Consider the following 14,302-nt stretch of genomic DNA (forward strand, 5'->3'; position numbering starts at 1 on the left):
CATCTGTCATCTGTCATCTGTCATCTGTCATTTGTCATCTGTCATGTGTCATCTGTCATCTGTCATCTGTCATCTGTCATCTGTCATCTGTCATCTGTCATCTGTCATCTGTTATCTGTCTTCTGTCATCTGTCATCTGTCATCTGTCATCTGTCATCTGTCATCTGTCATCTGTCATGTGTCATCCGTCATCCGTCATCTGTCATCTGTCATCTGTCATCTGTCATCTGTCATCTGTCATCTGTCATCTGTCATCTGTCATCTGTCATCTGTCATCTGTCATCTGTCATCTGTCATCTGTCATCTGTCATCTGTCATCTGTCATCTGTCATTTGTCATCTGTCATCTGTCATCTGTCATATGTCATCTGTCATCTGTCATCTGTCATTTGTCATCTGTCATCTGTCATATGTCATCTGTCATTTGTCATTTGTCACCTGTCATCTGTCATCTGTCACCTGTCACCTGTCATATGTCACCTGTCACCTGTCATCTGTCATCTGTCATCTGTCATTTGTCATCTGTCATCTGTCATCTGTCATATGTCATCTGTCATCTGTCATCTGTCATCTGTTATCTGTCTTCTGTCATCTGTAATCTGTCATCTGTCATCTGTCATCTGTCATCTGTCATCTGTCATCTGTCATGTGTCATCCGTCATCTGTCATCTGTCATCTGTCATCTGTCATCTGTCATCTGTCATCTGTCATCTGTCATCTGTCATCTGTCATTTGTCATCTGTCATGTGTCATCTGTCATCTGTCATCTGTCATGTGTCATCCGTCATCTGTCATCTGTCATCTGTCATCTGTCATCTGTCATCTGTCATCTGTCATCTGTCATCTGTCATATGTCATCTGTCATTTGTCATCTGTCATGTGTCATCTGTCATCTGTCATGTGTCATCCGTCATCTGTCATCTGTCATCTGTCATCTGTCATCTGTCATCTGTCATCTGTCATCTGTCGTCTGTCATCTGTCTTCTGTCATCTGTCATCTGTCATCTGTCATCTGTCATCTGTCATCTGTCATCTGTCATCTGTCATCTGTCATTTGTCATCTGTCATCTGTCATTTGTCATCTGTCATGTGTCATCTGTCATCTGTCATCTGTCATCTGTCATCTGTCATCTGTCATCTGTCATCTGTCATTTGTCATCTGTCATCTGTCATCTGTCATCAGTCATATGTCATCTGTCATCTGGCATCTGTCATCTGTCATCTGTCATCTGTCATCTGTCATCTGTCATCTGTCATCTGTCATCTGTCATCTGTCATCTGTCATCTGTCATCTGTCATCTGTCATCTGTCATCTGTCATCTGTCATCTGTCATCTGTCATCTGTCATCTGTCATCTGTTATCTGTCATCTATCGTCTGTTGTCTGTCATCTGTCAACTGTCATTTGTCGTCTGTCATCTGTCATCTGTCATCTGTCATCTGTCATTTGTCATCTCTCATCTGTTATCTGTCATCTATCGTCTGTTGTCTGTCATCTGTCAACTGTCATTTGTCGTCTGTCATCTGTCATCTGTCATCTGTCATCTGTCATTTGTCATCTCTCATCTGTCATCTGTCATCTGTCATATGACATTTGTCATAGGACATGTGTCATCTGTCATGTGTCATCTGTCATTTGTCATCTCTCATCTGTCATCTGCCATAGGACATGTGTCATCTGTCATGTGTCATCTGTCATTTGTCATCTCTCATCTGTCATCTGTCATATGACATCTGTCATCTGTCATCTGTCATCTGTCATCTGTCATCTGTCATCTGTCATCTGTCATCTGTCATCTGTCATCTGTCATCTGTCATTTGTCATCTGTCATCTGTCATCTGTCATCTGTCATATGTCGTCTGTCATCTGTCATCTGTCATCTGTCATCTGTCATCTGTCATCTGTCATCTGTCATCTGTCATCTGTCATCTGTCATCTGTCATCTGTCATCTGTCATCTGTTATCTGTCATCTATCGTCTGTTGTCTGTCATCTGTCAACTGTCATTTGTCGTCTGTCATCTGTCATCTGTCATCTGTCATCTGTCATTTGTCATCTCTCATCTGTCATCTGTCATCTGTCATATGACATTTGTCATAGGACATGTGTCATCTGTCATGTGTCATCTGTCATTTGTCATCTCTCATCTGTCATCTGCCATAGGACATGTGTCATCTGTCATGTGTCATCTGTCATTTGTCATCTCTCATCTGTCATCTGTCATATGACATCTGTCATCTGTCATCTGTCATCTGTCATCTGTCATCTGTCATCTGTCATCTGTCATCTGTCATCTGTCATCTGTCATCTGTCATCTGTCATTTGTCATCTGTCATCTGTCATCTGTCATCTGTCATATGTCGTCTGTCATCTGTCATCTGTCATCTGTCATCTGTCATCTGTCATCTGTCATCTGTCATCTGTCATCTGTCATCTGTCATCTGTCATCTGTCATCTGTCATCTGTCATCTGTCATCTGTCATCTGTCATCTGTCATCTGTCATCTGTCATCTGTCATCTGTCATCTGTCATCTGTTATCTGTCATCTGTCATCTGTCATCTGTCATCTGTCATCTGTCATCTGTCATTTGTCATCTGTCATGTGTCATCTGTCATCTGTCATCTGTCATGTGTCATCCGTCATCTGTCATCTGTCATCTGTTATCTGTCATCTGTCATCTGTCATCTGTCATCTGTCATCTGTCATCTGTCATCTGTCATCTGTCATCTGTCATCTGTCATCTGTCATCTGTCATCTGTCATCTGTCATCTGTCATTTGTCATCTGTCATGTGTCATCTGTCATCTGTCATCTGTCATGTGTCATCTGTCATCTGTCATTTGTCATCTGTCATGTGTCATCTGTCATCTGTCATGTGTCATCCGTCATCTGTCATCTGTCATCTGTCATCTGTCATCTGTCATCTGTCATCTGTCATCTGTCATCTGTCATCTGTCATCTGTCATCTGTCATCTGTCATCTGTCATCTGTCATCTGTCATCTGTCATCTGTCATCTGTCATCTGTCATCTGTCATCTGTTATCTGTCATCTGTCATCTGTCATCTGTCATCTGTCATCTGTCATTTGTCATCTGTCATGTGTCATCTGTCATCTGTCATCTGTCATGTGTCATCCGTCATCTGTCATCTGTCATCTGTTATCTGTCATCTGTCATCTGTCATCTGTCATCTGTCATCTGTCATCTGTCATCTGTCATCTGTCATCTGTCATCTGTCATCTGTCATCTGTCATCTGTCATCTGTCATCTGTCATCTGTCATCTGTCATCTGTCATCTGTCATTTGTCATCTGTCATGTGTCATCTGTCATCTGTCATCTGTCATGTGTCATCCGTCATCTGTCATCTGTCATCTGTCATCTGTCATCTGTCATCTGTCATCTGTCATCTGTCATCTGTCATCTGTCATCTGTCATCTGTCATCTGTCATCTGTCATCTGTCGTCTGTCATCTGTCATCTGTCATCTGTCATCTGTCATCTGTCATCTGTCATCTGTCATCTGTCATCTGTCATTTGTCATCTGTCATCTGTCATCTGTCATCTGTCATCTGTCATATGTCGTCTGTCATCTGTCATCTGTCATCTGTCATCTGTCATCTGTCATCTGTCATCTGTCATCTGTCATCTGTCATCTGTCATCTGTCATCTGTCATCTGTCATCTGTCATCTGTCATCTGTCATCTGTCATCTGTCATCTGTCATCTGTCATCTGTCATCTGTTATCTGTCATCTGTCGTCTGTTGTCTGTCATCTGTCAACTGTCATTTGTCGTCTGTCATCTGTCATCTGTCATCTGTCATTTGTCATCTCTCATCTGTCATCTGTCATCTGTCATATGACATCTGTCATAGGACATGTGTCATCTGTCATGTGTCATCTGTCATTTGTCATCTGTCATCTGTCATCTGTCATCTGTCATCTGTCATCTGTCATCTGTCATCTGTCATCTGTCATCTGTCATCTGTCATCTGTCATCTGTCATCTGTCATCTGTTATCTGTCATCTGTCATCTGTCATCTGTCATCTGTCATCTGTCATCTGTCACCTGTCATGTGTCATCTGTCATTTGTCATCTCTCATCTGTCATCTGTCATCTGTCATATGACATCTGTCATCTGTCATCTGTCATCTGTCATCTGTCATCTGTCATCTGTCATCTGTCATCTGTCATCTGTCATCTGTCATCTGTCATCTGTCATCTGTCATCTGTCATCTCTCATCTGTCATCTGTCATCTGTCATAGGACATGTGTCATCTGTCATGTGTCATCTGTTATTTGTCATCTCTCCTCTGTCATCTGTCATCTGTCATATGACATCTGTCATCTGTCATCTGTCATCTGTCATCTGTCATCTGTCATCTGTCATCTGTCATCTGTCATCTGTCATATGTCATCTGTCATCTGTCATATGTCATCTCTCATCTGTCATCTGTCATCTGTCATCTGTCATCTGTCATCTGTCATCTGTCATCTGTCATCTGTCATCTGTCATCTGTCATCTGTCATCTGTCATCTGTCATCTGTCATCTGTCATCTGTCATCTGTCATCTGTCATCTGTCATCTGTCATCTGTCATTTGTCATCTGTCATCTGTCATCTGTCATCTGTCATCTGTCATCTGTCATCTGTCATCTGTCATCTGTCATCTGTCATCTGTCATCTGTCATCTGTCATCTGTCATCTGTCATCTGTCATCTGTCATCTGTCATCTGTCATCTGTCATCTGTCATCTGTCATCTGTCATCTGTAATCTGTCATCTGTCATCTGTCATCTGTCATCTGTCATCTGTCATCTGTCATCTGTCATCTGTCATCTGTCATCTGTCATCTGTCATCTGTCATCTGTCATTTGTCATCTGTCATCTGTCATCTGTCATCTGTCATCTGTCATCTGTCATCTGTCATCTGTCATCTGTCATCTGTCATCTGTCATCTGTCATCTGTCATCTGTCATCTGTCATCTGTCATCTGTCATCTGTCATCTGTCATTTGTCATCTGTCATCTGTCATCTGTCATCTGTCATCTGTCATCTGTCATCTGTCATCTGTCATCTGTCATCTGTCATCTGTCATCTGTCATCTGTCATCTGTCATCTGTCATCTGTCATCTGTCATCTGTCATCTGTCATCTGTCATCTGTCATCTGTCACCTGTCATGTGTCATCTGTCATTTGTCATCTCTCATCTGTCATCTGTCATCTGTCATATTACATCTGTCATCTGTCATCTGTCATCTGTCATCTGTCATCTGTCATCTGTCATCTGTCATCTGTCATCTGTCATCTGTCATCTGTCATCTGTCATCTGTCATCTGTCATCTGTCATCTCTCATCTGTCATCTGTCATCTGTCATATGACATCTGTCATAGGACATGTGTCATCTGTTATTTGTCATCTCTCATCTGTCATCTGTCATATGACATCTGTCATCTGTCATCTGTCATCTGTCATCTGTCATCTGTCTTCTGTCATCTGTCATCTGTCATCTGTCATTTGTCATCTGTCATATGTCATCTGTCATATGTCATCTGTCATCTGTCATCTGTCATCTGTCATCTGTCATCTGTCATCTGTCATCTGTCATCTGTCATCTGTCATCTGTCATCTGTCATCTGTCATCTGTCATCTGTCATCTGTCATCTGTCATCTGTCATCTGTCATCTGTCATCTGTCATTTGTCATCTGTCATCTGTCATCTGTCATCTGTCATCTGTCATCTGTCATCTGTCATCTGTCATCTGTCATCTGTCATCTGTCATCTGTCATCTGTCATCTGTCATCTGTCATCTGTCATCTGTCATCTGTCATCTGTCATCTGTCATCTGTCATCTGTCATCTGTCATCTGTAATCTGTCATCTGTCATCTGTCATCTGTCATCTGTCATCTGTCATCTGTCATCTGTCATCTGTCATCTGTCATCTGTCATCTGTCATCTGTCATTTGTCATCTGTCATCTGTCATCTGTCATCTGTCATCTGTCATCTGTCATCTGTCATCTGTCATCTGTCATCTGTCATCTGTCATCTGTCATCTGTCATCTGTCATCTGTCATCTGTCATCTGTCATCTGTCATCTGTCATCTGTCATCTGTCATCTATCATCTGTCATCTGTCATCTGTCATCTGTCATCTGTCATCTGTCATCTGTCATCTGCCATCTGTCATCTGTCATCTGTCATCTGTTATCTGTCATCTGTCGTCTGTTGTCTGTCATCTGTCAACTGTCATTTGTCGTCTGTCATCTGTCATCTGTCATCTGTCATCTGTCATTTGTCATCTCTCATCTGTCATCTGTCATCTGTCATATGACATCTGTCATAGGACATGTGTCATCTGTCATGTGTCATCTGTCATTTGTCATCTCTCATCTGTCATCTGCCATAGGACATGTGTCATCTGTCATGTGTCATCTGTCATTTGTCATCTCTCATCTGTCATCTGTCATCTGTCATATGACATCTGTCATCTGTCATCTGTCATCTGTCATCTGTCATCTGTCATCTGTCATCTGTCATCTGTCATCTGTCATCTGTCATCTGTCATCTGTCATCTGTCATCTGTCATCTGTCATCTGTCATCTGTCATCTGTCATCTGTCATCTGTCATCTGTCATCTGTCATCTGTCATCTGTCATCTGTCATCTGTCATCTGTCATCTGTCATCTGTCATCTGTCATCTGTCATATGCCATCTGTCATCTGTCATCTGTCATCTGTCATCTGTCATCTGTCATCTGTCATCTGTCATCTGTCATGTGTCATCCGTCATCTGTCATCTGTCATCTGTCATCTGTCATCTGTCATCTGTCATCTGTCATCTGTCATCTGTCATCTGTCATTTGTCATCTGTTATGTGTCATCTGTCATCTGTCATCTGTCATGTGTCATCCGTCATCTGTCATCTCTCATCTGTCATCTGTCATCTGTCATCTGTCATCTGTCATCTGTCATCTGTCATCTGTCATCTGTCATCTGTCATCTGTCATCTGTCATCTGTCATCTGTCATCTGTCATCTGTCATCTGTCATTTGTCATCTGTTATGTGTCATCTGTCATCTGTCATCTGTCATGTGTCATCCGTCATCTGTCATCTCTCATCTGTCATCTGTCATCTGTCATCTGTCATCTGTCATCTGTCATCTGTCATCTGTCATCTGTCATCTGTCATCTGTCATCTGTCATCTGTCATCTGTCATCTGTCATCTGTCATCTGTCATCTGTCATCTGTCATCTGTCATCTGTCATCTGTCATCTGTCATCTGTCATCTGTCATCTGTCATCTGTCATCTGTCATCTGTCATCTGTCATCTGTCATCTGTCATCTGTCATCTGTCATCTGTCATCTGTCATCTGTCATCTGTCATCTGTCATCTGTCATCTGTCATCTGTCATCTATCATCTGTCATCTGTCATCTGTCATCTGTCATCTGTCATCTGTCATCTGCCATCTGTCATCTGTCATCTGTCATCTGTCATCTGTTATCTGTCATCTGTCGTCTGTTGTCTGTCATCTGTCAACTGTCATTTGTCGTCTGTCATCTGTCATCTGTCATCTGTCATCTGTCATCTGTCATTTGTCATCTCTCATCTGTCATCTGTCATCTGTCATATGACATCTGTCATAGGACATGTGTCATCTGTCATGTGTCATCTGTCATTTGTCATCTCTCATCTGTCATCTGCCATAGGACATGTGTCATCTGTCATGTGTCATCTGTCATTTGTCATCTCTCATCTGTCATCTGTCATCTGTCATATGACATCTGTCATCTGTCATCTGTCATCTGTCATCTGTCATCTGTCATCTGTCATCTGTCATCTGTCATCTGTCATCTGTCATCTGTCATCTGTCATCTGTCATCTGTCATCTGTCATCTGTCATCTGTCATCTGTCATCTGTCATCTGTCATCTGTCATCTGTCATCTGTCATCTGTCATCTGTCATATGCCATCTGTCATCTGTCATCTGTCATCTGTCATCTGTCATCTGTCATCTGTCATCTGTCATCTGTCATGTGTCATCCGTCATCTGTCATCTGTCATCTGTCATCTGTCATCTGTCATCTGTCATCTGTCATCTGTCATCTGTCATCTGTCATTTGTCATCTGTTATGTGTCATCTGTCATCTGTCATCTGTCATGTGTCATCCGTCATCTGTCATCTCTCATCTGTCATCTGTCATCTGTCATCTGTCATCTGTCATCTGTCATCTGTCATCTGTCATCTGTCATCTGTCATCTGTCATCTGTCATCTGTCATCTGTCATCTGTCATCTGTCATCTGTCATCTGTCATCTGTCATCTGTCATCTGTCATCTGTCATCTGTCATCTGTCATCTGTCATCTGTCATCTGTCATCTGTCATTTGTCATCTGTCATCTGTCATCTGTCATCTGTCATATGTCATCTGTCATCTGTCATCTGTCATCTGTCATCTGTCATCTGTCATCTGTCATCTGTCATCTGTCATCTGTCATCTGTCATCTGTCATCTGTCATCTGTCATCTGTCATCTATCATCTGTCATCTGTCATCTGTCATCTGTCATCTGTCATCTGTCATCTGTCATCTGTCATCTGTCATCTGTCATCTGTCATCTGTCATCTGTCATCTGTCATCTGTCATCTGTCATCTGTTATCTGTGATCTGTCGTCTGTTGTCTGTCATCTGTCAACTGTCATTTGTCGTCTGTCATCTGTCATCTGTCATCTGTCATCTGTCATTTGTCATCTCTCATCTGTCATCTGTCATCTGTCATATGACATCTGTCATAGGACATGTGTCATCTGTCATGTGTCATCTGTCATTTGTCATCTCTCATCTGTCATCTGTTATCTGTCATCTGTCATCTGTCATATGTCATCTGTCATCTGTCATCTGTCATCTGTCATCTGTCATCTGTCATCTGTCATCTGTCATCTGTCATCTGTCATCTGTCATCTGTCATCTGTCATCTGTCATCTATCATCTGTCATCTGTCATCTGTCATCTGTCATCTGTCATCTGTCATCTGTCATCTGTCATCTGTCATCTGTCATCTGTCATCTGTCATCTGTCATCTGTCATCTGTTATCTGTGATCTGTCGTCTGTTGTCTGTCATCTGTCAACTGTCATTTGTCGTCTGTCATCTGTCATCTGTCATCTGTCATCTGTCATTTGTCATCTCTCATCTGTCATCTGTCATCTGTCATATGACATCTGTCATAGGACATGTGTCATCTGTCATGTGTCATCTGTCATTTGTCATCTCTCATCTGTCATCTGTCATAGGACATGTGTCATCTGTCATGTGTCATCTGTCATCTGTCATCTGTCATCTGTCATCTGTCATCTGTCATCTGTCATCTGTCATCTGTCATCTGTCATCTGTCATCTGTCATCTGTCATCTGTCATCTGTCATTTGTCATCTGTCATCTGTCATCTGTCATCTGTCATCTGTCATCTGTCATCTGTCATCTGTCATCTGTCATCTGTCATTTGTCATCTGTCATCTGTCATCTGTCATCTGTCATATGTCATCTGTCATCTGTCATCTGTCATCTGTCATCTGTCATCTGTCATCTGTCATCTGTCATCTGTCATCTGTCATCTGTCATCTGTCATCTGTCATCTGTCATCTGTCATCTGTCATCTATCATCTGTCATCTGTCATCTGTCATCTGTCATCTGTCATCTGTCATCTGTCATATGTCATCTGTCATCTGTCATTTGTCATTTGTCACCTGTCATCTGTCATCTGTCACCTGTCGCCTGTCATATGTCACCTGTCACCTGTCATCTATCATCTGTCATTTGTCAATTATCATCTGTCATCTGTCATCTGTCATCTGTCATATGTCATCTGTCATCTATCATCTGTCATATGTCATCTGTCATCTGTCATCTGTCATCTGTCATCTGTCATCTGTCATCTGTCATCTGTCATCTGTCATCTGTCATCTGTCATCTGTCATCTGTCATCTGTCATCTGTCATCTGTCATCTGTCATCTGTCATCTGGCATCTGTCATCTGTCATCTGTCATCTGTCATCTGTCATCTGTCATCTGTCATCTGTCATCTGTCATCTGTCATCTGTCATCTGTCATCTCTCATCTCTCATCTGTCATCTGGCATCTGTCATCTGTCATCTGTCATCTGTCATCTGTCATCTGTCATCTGTCATCTGTCATCTGTCATCTGTCATCTGTCATCTGTCATCTGTCATCTGTCATCTGTCATCTGTCATCTGTCATCTGTCATCTGTCATCTGTCATCTGTCATCTGTCATCTGTCATCTGTCATCTGTTATCTGTCATCTGTCATCTGTCATATGTCATCTGTCATCTGTCATCTGTCATCTGTCATCTGTCATCTGTCATCTGTCATCTGTCATCTGTCATCTGTCATCTGTCATCTGTCATCTGTCATCTGTCATCTGTCATCTGTCATCTGTCATCTGTCATCTGTCATCTGTCATCTGTCATCTGTCATCTGTCATCTGTCATCTGTCATCTGTCATCTGTCATCTGTCATCTGTCATCTGTCATCTGTCATCTGTCATCTGTCATCTGTCATCTGTCATCTGTCATCTGTCATCTGTCATTTGTCATCTGTCATGTGTCATCTGTCATCTGTCATGTGTCATCCGTCATCTGTCATCTGTCATCTGTCATCTGTCATCTGTCATCTGTCATCTGTCATCTGTCATCTGTCATCTGTCATCTGTCATCTGTCATCTGTCATCTGTCATCTGTCATCTGTCATCTGTCATCTGTCATCTGTCATCTGTCATCTGTCATCTGTCATCTGTCATTTGTCATCTGTCATGTGTCATCTGTCATCTGTCATCTGTCATGTGTCATCCGTCATCTGTCATCTGTCATCTGTCATCTGTCATCTGTCATCTGTCATCTGTCATCTGTCATTTGTCATTTGTCATGTGTCATCTGTCATCTGTCATCTGTCATGTGTCATCCGTCATCTGTCATCTGTCATCTGTCATCTGTCATCTGTCATCTGTCATCTGTCATCTGTCATCTGTCATCTGTCATCTGTCATCTGTCATCTGTCATTTGTCATCTGTCATCTGTCATCTGTCATCTGTCATATGTCGTCTGTCATCTGTCATCTGTCATCTGTCATCTGTCATCTGTCATCTGTCATCTGTCATCTGTCATCTGTCATCTGTCATCTGTCATCTGTCATCTGTCATCTGTCATCTGTCATCTGTCATCTGTCATCTGTCATCTGTCATCTGTCATCTGTCATCTGTCATCTGTCATCTGTCACATGTCATCTGTCATCTGTCATCTGTCATATGTCACCTGTCACCTGTCATCTGTCATCTGTCATCTGTCATCTGTCATCTGTCATCTGTCATCTGTCATCTGTCATCTGTCATCTGTCATCTGTCATCTGTCATCTGTCATCTGTCATCTGTCATCTGTCATCTGTCATCTGTCATCTGTCATCTGTCATCTCTCATCTGTCATCTGTCATCTGTCATATGACATCTGTCATAGGACATGTGTCATCTGTCATGTGTCATCTGTCATTTGTCATCTCTCATCTGTCATCTGTCATCTGTCATATGACATCTGTCATCTGTCATCTGTCATCTGTCATCTGTCATCTGTCATCTGTCATCTGTCATCTGTCATCTGTCATCTGTCATCTGTCATCTGTCATCTGTCATCTGTCATTTGTCATCTGTCATCTGTCATCTGTTATCTGTCATATGTCGTCTGTCATCTGTCATCTGTCATCTGTCATCTGTCATCTGTCATCTGTCATCTGTCATCTGTCATCTGTCATCTGTCATCTGTCATCTGTCATCTGTCATCTGTCATCTGTCATCTGTCATCTGTCATCTGTCATCTGTCATCTGTCATCTGTCATCTGTCATCTGTCATCTGTCATCTGTCATCTGTCATCTGTCATCTGTCATCTGTCATCTGTCACATGTCATCTGTCATCTGTCATCTGTCATATGTCACCTGTCACCTGTCATCTGTCATCTGTCATCTGTCATCTGTCATCTGTCATCTGTCATCTGTCATCTGTCATCTGTCATCTGTCATCTGTCATCTGTCATCTGTCATCTGTCATCTGTCATCTGTCATCTGTCATCTGTCATATGTCATCTGTCATCTGTCATCTGTCATCTCTCATCTGTCATCTGTCATCTGTCATATGACATCTGTCATAGGACATGTGTCATCTGTCATGTGTCATCTGTCATTTGTCATCTGTCATCTGTCATCTGTCATCTGTCATCTGTCATCTGTCATCTGTCATCTGTCATCTGTCATCTGTCATCTGTCATTTGTCATCTGTCATCTGTCATCTGTCATCAGTCATATGTCATCTGTCATCTGGCATCTGTCATCTGTCATCTGTCATCTGTCATCTGTCATCTGTCATCTGTCATCTGTCATCTGTCATCTGTCATCTGTCATCTGTCATCTGTCATCTGTCATATGCCATCTGTCATCTGTCATCTGTCATCTGTCATCTGTCATCTGTCATCTGTCATCTGTCATCTGTCATCTGTCATGTGTCATCCGTCATCTGTCATCTGTCATCTGTCATCTGTCATCTGTCATCTGTCATCTGTCATCTGTCATCTGTCATCTGTCATTTGTCATCTGTTATGTGTCATCTGTCATCTGTCATCTGTCATCTGTCATCTGTCATCTGTCATCTGTCATTTGTTATCTGTTATGTGTCATCTGTCATCTGTCATCTGTCATGTGTCATCCGTCATCTGTCATCTCTCATCTGTCATCTGTCATCTGTCATCTGTCATCTGTCATCTGTCATGTGTCATCTGTCATCTGTCATATGACATTTGTCATAGGACATGTGTCATCTGTCATGTGTCATCTGTCATTTGTCATCTCTCATCTGTCATCTGCCATAGGACATGTGTCATCTGTCATGTGTCATCTGTCATTTGTCATCTCTCATCTGTCATCTGTCATATGACATCTGTCATCTGTCATCTGTCATCTGTCATCTGTCATCTGTCATCTGTCATCTGTCATCTGTCATCTGTCATCTCTCATCTGTCATCTGTCATCTGTCATCTGTCATCTGTCATCTGTCATCTGTCATCTGTCATCTGTCATCTGTCATCTGTCATCTGTCATCTGTCATCTGTCATCTGTCATCTGTCATCTGTCATCTGTCATCTGTCATTTGTCATCTGTTATGTGTCATCTGTCATCTGTCATCTGTCATGTGTCATCCGTCATCTGTCATCTCTCATCTGTCATCTGTCATCTGTCATCTGTCATCTGTCATCTGTCATGTGTCATCTGTCATCTGTCATATGACATTTGTCATAGGACATGTGTCATCTGTCATGTGTCATCTGTCATTTGTCATCTCTCATCTGTCATCTGCCATAGGACATGTGTCATCTGTCATGTGTCATCTGTCATTTGTCATCTCTCATCTGTCATCTGTCATATGACATCTGTCATCTGTCATCTGTCATCTGTCATCTGTCATTTGTCATCTCTCATCTGTCATCTGTCATCTGTCATATGACATTTGTCATAGGACATGTGTCATCTGTCATGTGTCATCTGTCATTTGTCATCTCTCATCTGTCATCTGCCATAGGACATGTGTCATCTGTCATGTGTCATCTGTCATTTGTCATCTCTCATCTGTCATCTGTCATATGACATCTGTCATCTGTCATCTGTCATCTGTCATCTGTCATCTGTCATCTGTCATCTGTCATCTGTCATCTGTCATCTGTCATCTGTCATCTGTCATCTGTCATTTGTCATCTGTCATCTGTCATCTGTCATCTGTCATATGTCGTCTGTCATCTGTCATCTGTCATCTGTCATCTGTCATCTGTCATCTGTCATCTGTCATCTGTCATCTGTCATCTGTCATCTGTCATCTGTCATCTGTCATCTGTCATCTGTCATCTGTCATCTGTCATCTGTCATCTGTCATCTGTCATCTGTCATCTGTCATCTGTCATCTGTCATCTGTCATCTGTCATCTGTCATCTGTCATCTGTTATTTGTCATCTGTCATCTGTCATCTGTCATCTGTCATCTGTCATCTGTCATTTGTCATCTGTCATGTGTCATCTGTCATCTGTCATCTGTCATGTGTCATCCGTCATCTGTTATCTGTCATCTGTTATCTGTCATCTGTCATCTGTCATCTGTCATCTGTCATCTGTCATCTGTCATCTGTCATCTGTCATCTGTCATCTGTCATCTGTCATCTGTCATCTGTCATCTGTCATTTGTCATCTGTCATGTGTCATCTGTC

This window comes from Condylostylus longicornis, unplaced genomic scaffold, assembly GCF_029603195.1.
Source record: "Condylostylus longicornis isolate FDR11 unplaced genomic scaffold, ASM2960319v2 ptg000073l, whole genome shotgun sequence".
Lineage (NCBI taxonomy): Eukaryota > Metazoa > Arthropoda > Insecta > Diptera > Dolichopodidae > Condylostylus > Condylostylus longicornis.